A 16,538-nucleotide genomic window follows, 5' to 3' on the forward strand; every position below is an offset into this window, starting at 1 on the left:
GAGGTTGTTTTACATAAACCTCTTCCTGCGAGTCCCCATTAAGGAAAGCTGTTTTTATGTCCAATTGATGGACATTCCAAACAAAATTTGCAACCATGGCAATAACTTACTGTATGGTGGTCATTCGGGATGTAGGAGCAAAAGTCTCAAATAATCTATGCCCTTCTTCTGTGCATAGCCTTTGGCAACCAGTCTTGCCTTGTACCTGCCAATGGACCCATTTGACTTCCTTTTCACCTTGAAAACCCACTTCGTACCAATGGCATGCTTACCTGGTGGCAAATCCACAACATCCCAAGTCTGATTTTTCTCAATGGACTGCAATTCATTGTGCATGGCATACATCCAATGCACGTTATCCTTTGCTTCTTCAAAAGAGTCAAGCTCCTCTTCATCAAGAAGAGTCCCTGCATAAGCTGTCTCAACTGAAAGAGCCCCCCCTGCGTGCCTTACTGCACTAGGAGTCCTGCCAGGCAATGGGGCCTCAAGCCTACTCTCCTTGAGAGTTTGAATCAACCAATGCATGGATCTCTTGAATCTCTGGCCTGACAACGTCATCCACACCCTGTGGAGGTACAAAATCAGCCGGTGGCTGAATCGGGGCATGTGGATCAAGAGGAGGTTGCTGTAAATTCTGATTTTCAGCATGAACCTCAACAGGGAAACCAAATGCTATAGGAAGCATCCCCTCAACACATTATCTGAAGAAGCTAGAATCTGAAATTCAGCATGTCTATGCGCTAAATTTTCAGAGAATATAATATCTCTACTAACAAAAATCTTGCGTGAAGCAAGATTGTAGAGACGATAGCCTTTGCTATGTGAACTATACCCCACAAAAATGCAAGTGCCTTATCTGACAACTTGTGTCGAAACTCCACAAGCACGTGGGCATATGCAACACAACCAAAAACTCTGAAATGGTCCATTGAAGGCTTTCTCCCATGCCATGCCTCATAGGGAGTGATTGTCTTTAAAGCCTTTATGGAGCCCAATTCAAAATATAGTTTGCACACATGAGGCCTTCAAGCCAAAACCTATGAGGCAACTTCTTACTTGTAAGCATGCATCTATCCATCTCCATAGCAATGAGATTCTTCTGCTCAGCTTTGCCATTCTGTTGAGATGTAAGCCTCACTGTAAGCTAATGCGTGAAACCTTTCTCCTTCAAAAATGCCTCAAATTCATGAGACATATACTCTCCCCCTTGATCTGTGCGAAGTATCTGCACCTTGAGTACCATCCTTCTTGAAAGAAAGTCTATGCATCTTGCCAAGGATGCAACGTTCACATGCATGAGGGGGAGGTGACTCTAAAGGAGGCAATGCATTAACCATATCATGCCTCTGAAGAAACATTAAGGTGCCATAGCTCATGTGCCCATACCTGGCATGCCATAACTCCACATTTTGCATCGCAGCAGTGGGAGTGATGCAAGATCGGATCTTTCTTTCATATAAATCAAACTGAAAAAGACCCCGATACAAAGTGTCATACAATATCAAAGCATAGTCATTCTCTTTGTCTCTTATTGCGCACTTATCATCATCGAATACAACCTGAAATCCTCCTCTATTAACAGAGGACACTCAAAGCAAATTCTTCTTTATGCCTGGCACATAGAGAACATCTGAAATTCTGAAATCTGTGCCATCAGTGGATGTGAGAATAATGTCTCCCACTCCACACACTGAATAAGAAGAATTATTTGCACAAGTCACCTTCCTTTTGGTGATTGGAGGATGCAGACATATAAAAAGACTCTTCTTGGAAGTGAGGTGCTTTGAAGCACCGCTATCAAAATACCAAGTATTCAGTGTCTCATTGACACTGAGAGAGCATGCATCCTTTGAAGGATCATAGCTGCAAGTCAAAAAAGCATAAGGGTCATCATCATTAGTGGCTGTAGTATCTAAACTATCCACTGAAAAATCTGAAGTACAAGACAAAAAGGCATAGTGCTCTTCCACCACAAAGTTGGCTACAACATCTCCCCCATCATGAGAATGAGGAGCTGATGCATCTGACACAGCCTTACTCGAATCCCCTTTCTTCTCTTTAGCTATGCGCTTCTTGCATTCTCCAATATAATGACCTGGCTTCTTGCAATAGTGACAAATGCCCTTCTTTTTCTGCTTATCTGCATTACCCTTAGCCTTATAAGAGGGCTGTCCTGAATCAGCTTTATGCTGATGTGAGGGCTGATTGGCATGTTGCTTTTGTTGCCCTTTTCCCTTGGGCTTGAACTTGGAAAGCATGGCATGCTCGCCAGCCCAGGTTGCCATATTTCCTCTTGTCTGCTCCTCTTGCAATAGAAGTCCTACCAACTCATGAAAAGAGAGAGGATTACTGCCCCCCCTCAATGACAAATTCAACGAGGTGTGGAAACCAAGATAGGACTCAGGAAGAAAATTCAGAGCCGTGGTTATCATCTCTGAATGACTTCATCAATATTCAGCAATTGTTCCCTCAAGTCCTGAAGCTTTGTGAGGTGAGAATTCATGGAATCTCTCTCATCCATATGCGTATGAGAAAGCTCTCGCTTTAGAAAGGAAACTCTGGCATCATTTCTTGCTGCAAACATACTCTCTAGTATCTCCCAAGCTGCCTTTGATGTCTTGCATGACCGAATGTGAGGTATAATGAACCTCCTAACAGAGAGAGAAATCACTGAAAGAGCTTGTGCATCTCTAGAGTCCCATCTTTTCTGCTCTGCTGTGGGAGCGCCTGGAGCGGCAGCTCCAACTACTTGTGCTGCATTTTGACCTATACCCCTTCCTCCAGCTGTAGGAGTGACAGGTGTAGCCACTGTATCTGGTCTTGCTTCATCTCCATTGACATAATCCCAAAGATGTCTGCAAGATATTGCAAACCATGAAACTCCACAGGTAGTTGGTGCCATCCAACTTATCTCCTGTGTGAGAACTCCGAACACCTCATTGGGGTTGTTCTGAGCCATTTTTGCCTAATAAACTCAAAAAACACAGCAAACTGACCAAGTAAAATCCCATTCTGGGATGTCAAATGCGCAAGTAAAATCTGCAAAGAAAATCTGCCCACAGTGACAAATACTGTCACAGCCTATCAAAGGCTCGAAATGCACCAGAATATTCTGCTGAATGCCCAGAAATCTGCAAATAGAATCTTGGAAAAAGTGGCAAAAGTCTGCAAATTGACTCGTACCAAGTCCAGAACTGCTTGCAAACTTCCAAAATGCTCTTTTACCTGCAAAATTGCAAACCAAATGCAAAAGCCCCAATTTCTTGTGGGAAATTACATACAAAAGAGGGCAAATGCTTTGAAAGCCCTAAATGTTGCACAAATTGCACTCTGCATGCAAAAGCCCCAAATTTTTGGACAACCTGCAAACCAACTGCAATGTCTGCCCACAAATACAGAATGCCCCAAGTTCTCTGCAAGATCTAAGCCAAACAATGAGATTGATAGAAAACTGATGCAACAAGCATAAACTGTGGAGCTACTAAACGAGAATGCCTGCCAAAAAACCAACTGCTAGAGTACCTGCAGAAATAAAACCTGCACAGAAGGCTTGCAACAGAAGTGTACGGACACTTTCTATCTTCATTGAGCTGACAATACAGAACTATCAGTGTACGGTCTTGTACGAAATTCGTACATTGTACGGATGACTGTACGAAAGTACGGAGTACGAACGACTGGAGCTGTACGGAGTACAGACGAAGACGCCACGCGTGTAAGTATGAAATGTTACAGATCTGTACGGCGCAGGAACTGTACAGAGCATCAGTCCGTACGGGTGTACGGTCGGTGCTGGCAAGAAATGTACGGTGGTACGGACGGCGTTGTACAGACTCTGATGGCGCATCTGTACAGAATGTGAGCCGTACGGACATACGAAACTGACACGCATATACGGAATCCATACATTCGTACGGGCTGTACGAACAGAAGAGGTTGAGCTAGAGTGCGGGAGCAAGGAGCAGGTCTGGGAAGGAGAGCTACTCTGATACCAAATGTGAGAAAGAAAGGAAGCAAGAGTGAGAGTGAGCAAAATGGAGAGAGTGAGCTGGACATAGTTCACTCCCCAAAAAGTACTAAACTAAAGTATAGTACAATGAAAGAGATGAGGGTTTTGTCTAAGTGACAAAACCCTATGTAATCACGAACCGTAGTTAGATTAGACCGTGGTAAGGGGAAAAAACCTCTAAGAGGAAAAAGTGCCCCTAACCCACTTATTACATTACATTGGCCACTGCCTAGAATATAATAATAATTCTAACACATTGACACTCCTTTAGTCCCACTCACGTATCACAATGTCAACCAAGTCACTCAAGAGGACCTCCTACAGCAGCACACATTCAAGACCTGGTTTGCACCTAGCGAGATCAACCAGGTCATTCGAGAGGACCTCTTACAATTGCGCGCATTCAGGACCTAGTTGGCACTGGGAAGCTTCTAGTCAATCTCAGCTTCTACAAGGATCACTATTTAGGATTTCAGAGGAGGGCTTCATTGATCCACCAAGATATACCCCGATCCACCTCCCACACTTATTGAGGATATCTATCAGACACTTCCGAGTCTCATCGCACTAACTCCGTATTGAGGGTGGACGAACTGAGGGCATACCTCAAAAGAGCCGCGCATATGCACCCTTTGTGATGGCCATGAAATTGAGTCAGAGAAGCATTTCTCTTTCAGGTGTCTTGTGTGTTATGAGATCCCAAGTCACTATCATTGTCTATTCAGAGATGGTTATAGGCCCCTCTCAAGCTTCCTCTCTTACTCAAATCAAAGATGCATCGCTACCTTCATCCATGAGATCGTGCATTTGCTCACGATACACAAGTGAGGTCAGAGCACACAGCCAGACTCTACCCAGAGCACGATCTCGGAGTTTTTCCAGTCATATTATATGGATCAGTAGATCACAGATAGTCGGTGAGGCCGTGATCCAGAGCCTAAAAAACAACAAACTTGACAACGAGTTAACGCACGGGTTATGCTAGGGGTTCTTCCCTCCATGTTCACAACTCGGGGACATGACCGAAAGGGGTCATAGTGGCTCGTCAAACGTAGGACTACTGCTAGGAGCCCACAGTGGACCACACACACAGACTATTATCAATGCCATTTCTAGAAAAAAAAACATTATCAACACCCTATAATAGATTTCATGTCATCAGAGCCTCAATCCTCGCCAAGACCCTCTTGAGCTTCCACCCTAGCCACGGAACCAGATTTCTCTCCATTGATGCACCACCCCTTGGAACCGCTTAGCTTCTACAAAGACCATTGCCTACGTATCTCTGACAAGGGTTTTATTGATCTTCCTGGATATACGCAAATTCACCTCCCCCATTCATTGAGGACCACTATCCACGTTTCTACGCATCGACTTCGTATTGAGTGTGGACGAGCTAAGCGAGTACCTAGGGAGAGGCACATACGCACGTTGTGTGATTTACAGGAGATTGAGTTAGAGGAGCATTTCATCTTCAGATGTCCAATATACTACAAGATCCGAGGCCGCTTTTATCGTCTCTTTAGAGATAGCTTCAGGCTCCTCTCCAGCTATCTCGACTTCCCAGACCAGAGATGTTTGGCTACCTTCATCCATGAAATAATTAGACGTTGGGAGCGCTTACTCATATCACAGAGAAAGGGATGGCACACACTGGCAAAATCTTCTCAGAGCCTGATTACAGAGTTTTTCCAAACCGCACAAGTTATCACCCCGCATGCCTCCAACACGGACGGGATCTGAAGCCAGTGACACGATGAATCTGACAGAGGACAAACACGGAGATTACACTTCGAGACATCCCCTCCATGTTCAGGGTGGGGGTGGTGTCCCACAGGGGCCACCTTAGCCTTGGTCCGACTTAGAGCCTATGCCAACTTCCAAGAGATTACGCCCCACAACACCCACGGATAGTCCGCAGCACCCTATCTCTGATTTTATTCTACCATTGTCCCACCAATCGTCGCTAGGTCCTCCATGATATTGGGGCCGGATTCTACTTTGTACTTTGATGATATGAGAGGGAGTTAATGGCAGGGTCACAACTCTGTATTGGTTCTTTATGAGTATGTAGCATATAACATGTCGCTCCACCGTTTCAGCTTGTTTTGTATTAGGTTTCTAGCAGTCTCAAGGAGCCATCGGTCTTCCAAAGACTTTAATAAACTTTCTTTCTTTCTCATATATTAGCTGTAATGTGATTTAATTATTTTGTATTCATTGTGGGTGATGATGCTCATCGTATCAAGTTTCTTTCAGCCTCATACACCCTTCGGCCTCTCTCTCTCTCTCTCTCTCTCTCTCTCTCTGCCTCTCCCCGCCCCTCCCCTTATGCCTCTCTCCCGCTAGCCCCTCCGCTCCCTTAGCCTCTCCCGCTAGCCCTCTCTCTCTCTGATGGCGATTTGGACTGCACCAACAGCTCCGAATGGGGGTAAAACCCCAACGCGGTTGACCGTCAGGATCCTTCTGCGTCCCCCATCTCTAGCCCTGCTGTGTACCCGGTGGCTCCTGTTATTTGCCGCGCGCGGCGATCGCGAAAGAAGTTCCAGGTAGTTGCTCAATTCAGATCAAAAATCTGAGGCCACCATCAGCTCCGAAAGGGGGGTAAAACTCCAACGCGGTTGCCCGTCAGCACATAGCATGCTGTTGTGATATCAGGTGCACCTGTTTTCTATCGCGCGCGTCGCCAGTCTTCATCCTGGCGTCCAACACTCTCAACAAAAGAGTCAACAGGAGTGGTTTGGCAGCAGCCTCCACTCCAATGACGAAGAGCTCTGCAGGAAGTACAAGTATGAAAAACTCTTTTTCTCTAACACCAACTAAAACAGGTACTCTGCAAATGACAGTCGGAGATGAGCCACCCCCCACCATTTTAGATGGACAAGCAGTCCCTTTTATTCCTGTTCAAGGAAACATTTTAGCAGCCCCGCTCATGTCAGTGCAAGGAGCTACAATAGACAATTTTCCTAATGAATCTGGAATTTGGGTGTTTCTAACAGCTCTGCAAAGCACATTGGATCGCCAACAGCAAGAGATACATGCACTCTCTTTGAAGTGCCAACACTTACAGTACAGAAATAAAGATTTGGAGCAAAAGGTGGCCATACAAGAGAGCTCCATAAACAGTTTGGAGGAAAAAAATATCAGTCAAGAGGAAAAATTATGTGAGCTGGAACAGACTTTGGAAAAGATGAAAGAAAATACGGCACCACAGCCTCAAATAGAATGCAAGCCACAGACAAACACTTCAGTGACATGGGCAAATATAGTAAATGGACATGCCTCGCCAGATGCACATCTAGACAAGGGGGAAAAATCAGAAGGTAAGATAGATGTTGATGAGTATAGAGAGAGAGAAAAAAGATCACAGAACATTGTCATACGAGGTCTAGTAGAAAAAGAAAAGGAAACACCCCTCTCACTTGCAAAGGATGTAGGGGACTTTTTTGTGGAGCACTTTGCCATGCAAGAAGTTGTGGTCTTTGGGGCACACAGAGTAGGGAGAAAGAGAGATGAAAATTCGAGTCAGCGAGCAATTGTTTGCACCATGCTTGACCCGCGCAAGAGAGAAATCATTTTGGACAGCAGCAAGATTTACTTAAAGGGAACATCTTTCTACGTGACAGAAGACCGCACCCCCAAGCAGCAAGAAGAAAGGAGACGTATGTATGAGGCCCGAATTAAAAAAAAAGAGCAAGGAGCTGAACAGGCCCTCTAGGAACACGCGGCCTATGGAACCCAAAAGAAGTTGAAGATCATGTTTTGGAATTGTAGAGGTTTCCCTTGGCATAAAGGGGCTGGATTGAATGAAGTTATGCATGATGCAGACATTATTTTTCTCGCAGAGACTTGGGAAAGGGACATATGCAGAATTCCTAAAATTAATGGATACGTGGTGCACTCCATCTGGCAAAAGCAAGTTGGCCTACGAGGGCAAGGAGGGGTAGCATGCATATACAAGGAGCATATACAAGACATGATTTCCATAGCCAAAGATGACATCCACAAACGCTTCATATGGATCATGGTAAAAGGAATGCACTCACCACTTTACATTGCAGGGTGCTACATTCCTCATAGAGAATCTCCCTTCTACCAAAGACATGAGGTTGACCCAACCCAGCCACTTGGAGACCTGTGCTTGGATATAGCTATGTTCAACAAAAAAGGAAATGTTTTGCTCATTGGTGATTTCAATGCACGGATAGGAGATCTACAGTTTCACTATCCCACTCAGCAAGAATACATCAAGGAACATGAGATAGACATTGACCCCATTTGGTGTAGATGCTCGAAGGATAAGGAAGTGAATGCACATGGTAGGGCATTGGAGCAATTGATGAATGGAATGCACATGTTGGTGGTGAATGGCACAGCCCTTTTCCCAAAATCAAATACCCCTACTTGTTTCCCTGCCAGTGGAGGGGCTAGTGTGATCGACTATGCATTGATTGGTTTGGAAGCTTGCCATCTCATTCACAATTTCTCACTTGGCTCAAAGTCCCCTGATTCAGATCACACACCACTATATGTGGAGCTTAATATATTACTTGCCAAGGCAACTTTAGAAGAGCGCAAAACAGTTGAATGCAACTATCATATAAATGAGGCAAAGAAGGTGGAGTACGCTGAAACTCTAGAGACGTGTCTGCTGGGAAAACAGAAAACTGGGTGGACAGAATTGAAAAATGCTATTCTCACTACAGCCAAGTCAGTTTTGGGGTACAAAAAGAGCAATAAAGAATGCAAGAAAGGGCTACCATACAATGTTTGGTTTGATGCTGAGTGCAAGGCAGCTAGGAATGCACTAAAGGGAATCCCAATGGGGGATGAGAAAAGAACAGCTGAGAAACAGCTCCATGCACTTACACGTAAAAAAAGACGTGCACATATTGTGAACAAGGAATGGACTGATGCAATTGATTTTATCAAGCATCCTAGAAGAGCATGGAAAGGAATTAAACAAAGGTCAAATGACATTATGGGAGATTTTACAGAAACACAGATGCTGGAATATGCTCAACAGCTCTACACACATCCCAAGGCTCGGCCCATGGTGAGCATACCTCTCAGCAGTAATACTCAGGGTCTTTTCTCATTGAAAGATGTACAAGATGGCCTCAAGAAAATGGTAAATGGAAAGGCAGCAGACACTCTACACCTAGTGGCTGAACTCATTAAGTGGACCAATGAGCACACGCAAAGGCACATAGCAATGGCACTAAATCAGGCTTTGATGCATGGTTTCCCAACAGAATGGCAAGAGAATTGGATCAAACCAATCTACAAAGGGGGTGACCGCAATCAATTAACAAATTACAGAACAATTATGGTATGTTCCACTCTAGCCAAACTATATAGCACAATAGTAGAGGCAAAATTGAGTGCTTGGGCAGAGAAAGAAAATAAAAGAGCAATGGGACAAGCTGGTTTCAGACCAAAACACTGTACAGTGGATCACCTAGTCACTCTTCGAGTTTTGATGGAGGAAAGCCGCCTCAAGGGGAAGCCACTCTTCTGTTGTTTCATTGACTTTAAGAAGGCATTTGATACAGTGCCTAGGGATGTGCTATGGGAGAGAATGGAATGCATAGGGGTGCCCGAGGAAATAAGGTTTGCTGTCTTTAGACTTTATGAGAAAGTAAAATGTCAACTAAAATGTAAGGATGGGATGTCACAAGAGTTCTATAGTAATATGGGGGTAAAACAAGGATGTCCGCTCTCACCCACTTTGTTCGGCCTATGCATTGATAGACTTGAGGAGTTGGTGAATGAAGAAACATGTAAAGATGAGTTATACAGCCCTCATCTAGCAGGTCTCGTGATTTGGTTGCTTCTTTACGCAGATGATGTGGTTGTTTTCACTGATAGTGAAAGTAAGATGCAAAAAATGATGGATATCTTCAGCATATTTTGTGCAGAGAGTGGGATGGCTATTAATGTCAACAAAACTAAACTCATGATAGTCAAGACTATACAGCCAAGCAGCCCCCTCCAAATCTTATATAAAGGACAACCCATTGAGACAGTGCACTCATTCAAATACTTGGGTATTGAAATCCCCGCCAATAATAGATGGAACAGCTGTGTGCAACGGAGACTTGATGCAGGATGGGCAAAATACTTCCAATTTGAAAATGAGTGCAACAATAGCAATACGAGAAGGTGGCAAGTACGAAATATGATCTTTGGGGCATATGTGATACAGACAGTACTCTACGGAGTAGAGGTATGGGGTGGGAGTATATCTCCATCAACGTGGAATGAGATAGAGAAAATGCAAAAGTCTTTCATTAGGAGGCACCTGGGCATCAAGGCTACTACACCATACTCTTTGTTACTCCTAGAGACAGGATGTATACCCATAGAGCTACATGCTCTGAAGAGAGTACTCAGATACATCACAAAGGTCAAGGGCATGGATAATGAAAGGCTACCAAAGAGAGCATGGAAAGAAAGTCAGAAGCTTCAAAAGACAAACAAGGGCAAGATTTTGACATCCGGATGGGCACAGGACCTAAAAAAATGGTTCAAGAAGTGGGAAGTAGAAGAGTATTTAAACTACTCTTCAGAGGAGATTGATGAAGAGGCTTTTCATTATGACCTGCTGAATGCACTACACAGGAAATGGCAAACAACAGAAAACAAAGATAAATTTGAGTACTATCGCACATATATCAACCCCGAATATTGGTCAATTTATACAGGAAGGGAGACAACAACGCAGAAGTACATATGTACACCTATAGCAGTGCATAAACGGAGGGCTTTAGCCTCACTTCGCACCCGATCACACCAGCTGCAAATAGAAACAGGGGGATGGAAAAAGATGCCAAGGGAGAGTAGAATATGCCAACTATGTGATCAAGGTATGGTTGAAACAGAAGAACACATGGTAATGATATGCCCTCACTATGCACACATTAGGGAAGAGTTCAATCACCTCCTTGAGGGACATAACAAACTGGCTGATTTGCTGCATAAAGGGTCACCTTCAGCTTTAGGAACATTTGTGTATAAGCTCTTCAAGCATAGGAATCCACCTGAATCCTAGAAGGTGGTTTCTCTTTCCACCCTCCCATCTTCGGGAGGAGCTTTCATGTACTTGTGATATTGTATTGCTCAGGTCCCATAGGCCGGTTTTGGTCTTCAGAGGACGATAATATATTCTTCTTCTTCTTCTTCTTCTTCTTCTCTCTCTCTCTCTCTCTCTCTAGGTCGAATCTATTGAGTTTAAATCTAACTTTTAGACTATCATTTTCTATCCACTTCCTTTGCTCTCATATTCCACTTGCACCTCTAATTCAACCATCAATAGTCTTTGTTAGAATCTTTATATCAATGGAGTCATTTTTTGGTGCAATCATTGCAAAATATGGTTCCTCCATTAAACTCTTATTGACAAATGCCTTTACCAAGGTCAAATGCTCTTCAACTCTTTTCACAAATGTGGGGAGAGGGAGAAGGGCTACTGCCAAACAAGCTATCTCTCTCCAACAGGTCGCATTTGGCGAAATGGCGCGGACTAATAAATATTGTGTCGGCACGGGCAGATGAAGCGAGTATTTGTCAATTCCTCCTAGCCAGAGGTTTGCCCCATCATGAGGGTCCTTGGGATCACAGGGCGTGGGAAATGGCTCAGAGAATGAGGAGAACAAGCCTAAGGAAAAAACGTGGGAAGAGAGGGAAGAAATCCTTCATTTTGGAAGAAGATGACATGGCACTAAAAAGAGGGCTCAAGGAGGGTGAAGTGGCTCTGATATCACATGTTGGAAATACATGGTGACAAGGTAGAGGCAACAAGATACAATGAAGCTTGTTTATTCATTGAGAGGGTGTCATTATATAGACATTGGGTAAATCCATACATTACATCATATGTGAGCTCAATAGTGAGCATCTAGATCCACAATCATCTCCATGAATCTCTCAATCACACATCACACTCCAAGATTCACTCATTCACACCTATTCACATCATTGGGCATACCTTGCTCATGCACACCTACACACACACACGTGTTCACACACTCACTCATGTGATCGCACTCACAACCACAGACCTTGTAATCCTTCGTATTGACCCCAGTACATCAATTTGTCCCATCATACCCCCCCCACAAATTGATGACCTCAACCCTAGCAATAGTCCATGGAAAACTTCATGGCTTGCCCACCTCTAGTGACAACACTCATGATCCCAACCTAGCACTCACTCTAGTTGCATCAGCAGTAGACTCATTTGGGCATCCTTACCCCAACATGATCTCACTCTAACTTTGGTCTCTTGGTTTACAATTGGGAGACTGGACAATGACTATGCATGGGAAGTAACCATAGGTCTGACAAGGAAAAAACTCACACAAGACTAATAATCATTTAAGGGGGACATCCCATCCCTTATTGACCACACACAAAAAATTCTAAGTTGAAGATGTGGGGAAATTCCCCCCCTTGATGGCAATCTTTTTTTTATGTCGTTTACAAGCCACCATTGTATCAGACTCATAAACTTGATTGTCCATTGCATTGTACTTGGTGTCGATGAAGTAAAGCTTTCCTTCTAGGCAAGGTCTTACCACAGGGGCACTGTCTAATGCCTTACAAGGTTTGGCAAATAGACTTAAGCAAGTGGAACTTGAGAACATATTCTTTGAGAGCACAATCATCATAAAATTAGGTTAGGGTTCCTATATGAACCCCCATCTCCTTGTAATTTTTGGAACACACCTCCATCTTTCATTCTCCACCATTTTGTGCTCTCCCCTCCCTTTTAGCCATGAGATTTAAAAAATTTGGCTACGCCCCGTGCTAACTAAGCTATAAAATCCATGTTAACAATAAAGCGGGTGGAAACAAAAGAAGAAATAATTTCCTGCAATTTGTAGAAGGACAAAATCGCCTATGAGATATTTAGTTAGTGAAATGCCAAAGGGCTCCTTCTGAAGTACAGTACTTACTAGTACATACAATATGGTACCTTATGTCCTAAAAGACTAAATAGTACATACATAAAGTACTTACTAAGTACATAAAATATGACACCTAATTTCCTAAAAGTTTAAATAGTATCATTAGGTGTCTTCATATCATTAGCCAAGATTGAGGATCTCATCCTTTCTGGGGTTGTCTAGATATTTTTGTCCTCCCTTGTATGTTACATAAATATGGCACCTAAAGTCCTTAAAGACTAAATAGTATCATTGGGCATCTTCATATTAGTTGTCAAGATTGAGGATCTCATCCTTTCTAGGGTTGTCTATAGATGTTTTTGTCTTGGAGAAAAGGAAGTGGGATAATAGACAAAACTATTCCAAGGCAATGCACAAGGTGCATAAAGACCAATAGTCATGTAGGTGGATGCTTAATAAATCCATATGCAGTCATGCAATGAAAAGTGCTCCCTATACGAGTCCCGCTTCTTCCTCAAGGTAGCAATGAACCACATGATGCATATGTGTTGTAGATATGAAATTTAGTTACAGCCTGCATAATAAGTTGCCAAGATTTAGGGTCTCATCCTTTCTAGGGTTGTCTATAGATCTTTTTGTCTTGTAGAAAAGGCCACTGGGATAATAGACAAAACTATTTCAAGGCAATGCACAAGGTGTATAAAGGCTAGCAGTCAAGTAGGTGGATGCTTAATAAATCCATATGTAGTCATGCAATGAAAGCACTCCCTGTAGGAGTCCCGCTTCTTCCTCAAGGTAGCAATGAACCACATGAAGCATATATTTTGTAGATATGAAATTTAGTTACATCCTGCATTAAACCATTCTAGGTTGTCCAAGCTCACTCTTTGGAGATTTGTCTTGATGCCTTCCCTTGGTTTCTGTCTCTAGTAGATCACAATCAGACAATGCCCTTTGACTAAGGTGGCATCTTTGCAAACTCAGCAAGTGGCGGTTCGCAAGAATAAGTAAGGAGAATAGCAAGATTCATAGTGTGTCAAAGCATGCCCATGTATCCTACCAACCTACCCCGGGACCAGGTTGTTTCGTCCTCCCGACCTCCCAACTCAGCCCCCCTTTGCCACCGGGAAAAAGGAAAAGGATTAAAAGAAAACCGATTGTAGCAAAGTGTTCATGTCAGCTTCTAGTGATAAACTGTTTTTATTGTTCCAAGTTTGGACCAATTGATGAGTCACACTAACGAAAACAGCAATCGATTAAATTCAAGAACTATTAGGAAAGTACATATTTAGCAAGTAGATGAAAGGTTTCTTCAACGTCAACTCCTCTTTGAACATAATCCTTTGCAGCAAGCTGTTCTTTGCTTTCCTCAAAAATACTATCCACTTGCACCCTATTATAGATGTTTACTCTTTGGACATCACATCCTTCCTTCCAGACTGATCAGAGGTTTCTTCAAATGTATGGTGTTCAGCATTATTCTGAACAATGACCATCAATGCACAATTCACATGCTTTGAGTTATTCTTTCTTGCAATAGCCACCTAGAATCTTTCATACTACTTTTAGGATGATTCACCCATTTGACAATTCTATCTCTATGTCTCATGATCTCCCAAACAAAGAGGGTCATATAGTGTAGATCTTGACAGTCAATGATTTGGCTAATGTCAAGTTCCTTGGGCAAACCGACGATGGTGCTTGGCTTGGATCTCATAGTAATTGGGGTGTTTCATCAACACACAATCCTCAAGTCTCCACTTCCATATTACCGTGGGTGCACAATCCCATGTCTTGATGGGGTTTTTTAGCTGGGATCTCATGGCTTGCCTCATTTGAAACCAATGTGTTGAGGTTCAAAGCTGGCCTGTAGCGATTCGCACAGCATGCAAGAGATGAATATTCTGGTGCCTAGATGAAACTATCCTCAGTCAAATGGAGAAAAGGCTTTCTATACAATGTCATGGTAGGAAAGCCCAGGCCTAATGGAACTCTTGGTGTGTCAAGCATAGTGTATGGGAATGCTCAGATTACTTTATAGGGGGAGGTGTTCTATGGACATGCCATCAGAATGAAATCATATGTCAACTCACATAAGAACAAACCTCATCTCCCTTTGCTGCTCATTGTATATACAAGGAAAGTGCCCTCCAAGGTAAACTGTGTATGTCCACTTGTGTTTGGCAATCCTATCTAGCTCAATCGAGACGGGTCATAATTTCAAAGGAGGCAGCCATAAGCAGGGCTCTCATTGCAAACCCTGTGGGCATGATACTGTATAGAGTGCATGACTTGCCTCAGATGAGGGGTGAGCATTATGACCTATAGCCTCCAGGCGAGAAAGATTTCCCTTAGGATTTCACGATACCATCAAGCATGCACATGCACTCATGCATACACACACACACACACACACACACACACACATAGATAGATAGATAGAGAGAGAGAGAGAGAGAGAGAGAGAGAGATCTATTAACGTCTACAGAAGGCCTTACGGGCCTATGAGACATGGAAAAAGAACTACTTCATCTTAAAGGGGAGGGGGAGTGCACAAGGCAACTCCTAGAGAGTGCATAAGCTGTCATCCTGCTTCAACATGTATCCACTTGCTTGGTACTATTACTTTTTGTTTTTCAATAGTATGCTTATTAAGAAATGAAATGTTTTCCTACTGTTCAGTTACGGACAATGGGGACTAGGTCTAGCATTTGAGGGTGGACCCCCTTGCTTGGGGTTATGGGCATTAGTGACCCACAAGAGTGATGGCCTCTCTTTGAGAGGGACATCTCGAAACCACACCCCACCTGAGTACCCAAACATGGGACCAATCAAATGCACAGATTGCATACCGACCTAGGAACCATTCAAGAGAATGTTCCCTGAGCTTTGGGTGTGGGCCTGGCAGCATGCCAAGAGTAATGGAGATACAAGATAAGACGACAAACAAATGAGCTCGGTATGGCTCAATTATGACCTTAGAGTACGTCAATAGATAGTCTAAGCTGTTAGGAACCCGTGGGTGCGATCAGAATTAAATTCTGAAAACTTTGAAATTTTAGGGTTTTTCGGGAGTGACGTGGCAGCTGACACGTGGCAGACTGCCACATGGAATCTGAGCTGGCAGGTCAGTCCACCTGTCCCACACATGTGGCATGAGCTGGCAGGTCAGTCCACCTGTCCCACACATGTGGCAGCATGCATCATTGGATTTCACAATACCATTAAGCATGCACATGCACTCATGCATAGAAAGAGAGATTTTTATTAATGTCTACAAAAGGCCAAAGAAACATAAGACCAAAAGGTAGATACATCATGTAAGCGAAACTCCCCTTGTCAGGAAACTATGAAGTGCCTAAACATCTAATCAACTGAAACTGAAGGTCAACCACAGAAAGTGTGTCGACCCTTGAGTTGTCCGGTCATGTGCCAGCAGTACCTGTGGACACTATTAGGACCGCAATGAGTGTCCTATTGCCTCTAAAGCATATCCTTTGCAAGGGTGCTTTGCTTTGGTCAAATACCTTATGTCCAATTGCTTGTAAGTCTATTGCCTTCAGGAATGGACAGCCATTGTTCTGGGTCAAAATTTTCATGGTTTACATAAGCTATGC

General features: G+C 43.4%; 1 protein-coding gene across 3 annotated transcripts in view; it reads right to left on the reverse strand.

Annotated features, from left to right (window-relative positions):
* The window catches only part of LOC147882893 (putative 4-hydroxy-tetrahydrodipicolinate reductase 1, chloroplastic), a 78,678-nt gene that overhangs the window by 32,849 nt on the left and 29,291 nt on the right, over nt 1-16,538 (reverse strand). The gene's annotated exons all lie outside the window — the stretch shown is intronic.

This window comes from Dipteris shenzhenensis, chromosome 29 (genome assembly GCF_047967505.1).
Source record: "Dipteris shenzhenensis isolate YYH24624 ecotype China chromosome 29, Dip_SZ_1.0, whole genome shotgun sequence".
Classification (NCBI taxonomy): Eukaryota; Viridiplantae; Streptophyta; class Polypodiopsida; order Gleicheniales; family Dipteridaceae; genus Dipteris; species Dipteris shenzhenensis.